Source organism: Scyliorhinus torazame, chromosome 1 (genome assembly GCF_047496885.1).
Source record: "Scyliorhinus torazame isolate Kashiwa2021f chromosome 1, sScyTor2.1, whole genome shotgun sequence".
NCBI classification, from domain to species: domain Eukaryota; kingdom Metazoa; phylum Chordata; class Chondrichthyes; order Carcharhiniformes; family Scyliorhinidae; genus Scyliorhinus; species Scyliorhinus torazame.
Genome location: NC_092707.1, coordinates 376,699,647 through 376,703,812, shown reverse-complemented (window position 1 = coordinate 376,703,812; position 4,166 = coordinate 376,699,647).

Genomic DNA, 4,166 nt, shown 5'->3' with positions numbered 1-4,166 from the left:
CCCTTTGGCCGTACTCCTCCAGGAATGCCATGACCAATAATGCCCCGTGGCATACGCCTCACGCGTATTAGATCCTGTCGAGCAAGGATTTTCTGCCTGCGAAAGGCACCTGCTCACAGTTTTTTGGGCAGTACAGTACTTCGCCTACATTACAGGACTCAACCCCAGCACCATTCTCACTGAACACACCCCAACACAGCTATTATTAGACGGTCGACTTAAAGATGGCACAGTCAGCCAAATCCACGCAGCCCGTTGGACCCTTCTTTTACAGGGATGGGACATTAGTCAAAAGAACCAAACCACACTTTCCTAGCCGATAATTTGCAATATGCAAGTACCCCACATCCCGCATGAGTGTGAGATCATCACCACAAAACACAACACAGGCCCATTTATACCCAGGTCAGCTCCCAGGAAAACAGGAAATACACCCCAGAGACCCTAGCCCACAGACACACGTGCACCCCTGAAAATTTATGTGGATGGCTCCTCCAGTTTTGAATGGAGACTCACCGGTTGCGGCATTTATGTAGAGGACGCGCAGCGACGCCCCCTAGATGAGATTTCACTAAAGTTGCCAGGACATCTGGGCTCGCAGGCAGCAGAACTGGCAGCCATAGCGTACATTGTAGACCACCCTGGCTCGTTTCCGACCCTAGCAGACATATATTCGGACAGCTTACATGTCTGTAATAGCTTAACGGAATTCCAACCCCTGTGGGAAACTAGAGGATTTCTTTCCGCAGACGAAAAGCCGCTACCCTCAGCCCCATTACTCCGACATATCCTAGAGACAGCTAAAGATAGGAAATACGGTATAATTAAAGGTCGCAGTCATCACCGTTCTTCCCCTCCTGGTAACGTTAAAGCAGACGCCCTAGCAAAGGCAGGTTCCAGACATGGGACGTCATTCTCCGACCCCCCGCCGGGTCGGAGAATGGCCGTTGGCCGCCGTGAATCCTGCCCCCGCCGAAGTCTCCGGTACCGGTGTTTGGGCGGGGGCGGGAATCGGGCCGCGCCGGTTGGCGGGACCCCCCGCTCAATTCTCCGGCCCGGATGGGCCGAAGTCACGCCCAGAAATTGCCTGTCCCGCCGGCGTAAATCAAAGCTGGTATTTACCGGCAGGACCAGGCGGCGTGGGTGGGCTCCGGGGTCCTGGGGCGATCTGACCCCGGGGGGTGCCCCACGGTGGCCTGGCCCGCAATCGGGGCCCACCGATCCGCGGGTGGGCCTGTGCTGTGGGGGCACTCTTTCCCTTCCGCCTCCGCCACGGCCTCCACCATGGCGGAGGCGGAAGTGACTCTCCCCACTGCGCATGCACGGGAAACTTTCAGCGGCCGCTGATGCTCCCGCGCATGCACCGCATTTCCGCGCCAGCTGGCGGGGCAACAAACGCCATTTCCGCCAGCTGGCGGGGCGGAAATCCCTCCGGCGTCGGCCTAGCCCCTCAATGATCGCTCGGCCCCCCAAGATGCGGAGCATTCCGCACCTTTGGGCCGGCGCGATGCCCGTCTGATTGGCGCCGTTTTTGGCGCCAGTCGGCGGACATCGCGCCGTTGGGGGAGAATTTCGCCCCTGGTTACTTTTGGAACCCCCTGAGAGCACCCCAGTACACGCGGATCAGGTCTCACAGACCAACATTCAGGATCTAGCAAAGGCCCAGAATGAAGGTGAAAAACGCAGGGAAGTTTTAAAAGGAACCTTCCCAGCTCCGTACAAGTTTAAAAACGCAATCACCACACATGACGGTGTGATTTTGAAAGAAGGCATTTATGTAGTTCCCAGCCAGGACAGGAACCAGATTATTTGTCAGTTCCATGATAATCATGGACACCATGGCATCGAACCCACCCTAACCCACCTCAGACCTCTCTGCCTTTCCTCCACCGACTGCAACACGTACTTCCTGAACGTGGTTGATGAGTATTCCCAGTTCCCATTCGCCATCCCCTGCCCCGACATGACCGCGGCCACAGTCATTAAAGCCCTCTGCACCATCTTTACACCGGGTCCGATTTACACCTGATTTACGCCTGATTTAAAAGCCGATGTTACTCACTACATTGAAAATTGCTTGATCTGTGCCCAGAACAATCCGGACAGATATGCAAGAAAGGCGCAGCTTAGTCACACCCGCCCCGTTAATGGCCCCTGGACGAATTTGCAGATAGATTACATAGGACCCCTACCCCCCTGCAGAAATTGTTATAAGTATGTGTTGGTGGTCATCGACACCTTCACAAAATGGGTGGAAGCTTTTCCTTCGAGAATGAATACGGCCAAGACAACAGCTAAAATACTAACACAGCACATCTTTACAAGATGGGGCCTCCCACGCAGTATAGAGTCCGATCGAGGCTCCCATTTTACAGAACGAGTAATGAAAAACGTCCTCACAATTTTCAGAATCAGGCAAAAGTTTCACATAGCCTGCCACCCCCAGTCAAGCTGCATTGTAGAGAGGATGAACAGAACTCTAAAAGCCACTCTCAGGAAAATGGTGCAACAGAACCTGGGATTCAGTTCTCCCATTTGCTTTAATGTTCCTAAGAAACACGGTATCCACGTCCACAGGATACACCTCCCACACCCTCATGACCAGATGTCCCATGAAAGGGAGAGAGTATTTATTAGGACTGGATTTGGCCAGCCCCATAGTCACTGCCCTCACGCATGAAAATGCTGTACAGCAGTCAATTGAGAACATAAAGGCAGCCGAACTCGCAGCACCTGTGAGACTTGGGACCAGGAGGAAACAAAGCAAAGCTTGTTTCGATGAAAAGTACACGCCGAGTTTGTAGTAGGGTAGCAAGTGATGCTTTCCCTATACAACCCCAGTTCATTCCTTTCCCCCAAATTCTCCAGACCGTACTCCATTTCGGACAAAGTAAGCCCCTCTGTATACAAGATCACATATCCCAATGGCAAGTCTGCGTGATTTCACATAAACCAGCTCAAGGTTTATGGCTCGCAGAACCATGCACACATCTCGCTCGCAGCAGCAGACAAGCACACCCCGCCCACAGATGACACATTCCTACCCTCCCCCATCCAGTCCAGCCCGTCCTCAGACACATCTTCAACTCCACCCCAGAGGCACGACTGGACCTCTCCCTTCCTTCAACCAGCAGCGACAGTGTTAGCGACAGCAATGACAACAGCAACAGCACGCCCCCATAATGATTATGCCCCTGCACCAGGCCCCACTCCCAGCGAATCCGAGCATGATTCCAGTGACCCCTTCGAAATCACATACATCAAAGCCCCTGACCCAGACCCACCGCCCGATGATTACGGATTACAACCTAGCAGCTCCAACCTCGACACACTACTCTGGCACTGCGACAATTCGTTCAGGTTCATCCGGAATGAGATGGACCCCAATTCACCCCAAGCAGCTTCAGCCAAACTACTCCAGTCAAGAGTGTGGCAGCCGGGAGAAGATGATGGCATAGTCTGACTCCCACCAAACAAATGCCTTTGCGACGCTGTTCGCTACTGAGCAATGAGGTGTCCACATGATGGAAAAAAGGAACCGATGGAGATACGGTGTCCTTTCTGATGGAACCTGCACCATCTTTGTTGTATGTTTGCTCGTTTAAGGTACATGTTAAATGTTGGTTGTGAAATTGAAAGTTTTTCATGGCCCACGCCACCACCCTTTTGATGCCCAATGGCTGTTAATGGAACAAGTTTGTCAACAGGCAACCATTCAGAGGAACTAGTTTGTCAACAGACGCCACTCATAGCTACTCTCCTGATTTGATCACGAGGCAGCCCCCCACGACGACCACATTCGTACCTGTTCTTGCCGGTCGCTCAGGCAGTGGAGAAACGGCACTGGTCTCCGCCCTGCCCGAGGACCCCCCCCTTTGGTCAGCTATGCTTGGGTAGGGCACCTACGGCATTGATCACCGTCCTACCTGGGAATTCCACCCATTTCTTACCCGCCGCGGCCCATACACACCCCATTTTGGCACTTTCCGTTCGAAATTCTTGTTTGTTTTTGGCGACCCTTAGGTTGCTTCCGTATGCTATTTACATCCTCAAACGCTAGGATGGTAGATCACACAGGCTGCGAGACGGCTCGCACTATGGCAGTATTTTTCTTGGATGTCTTGTCCCAAATATTTGGTTTAAAAAAAAATGAGGAAGTCACAGAT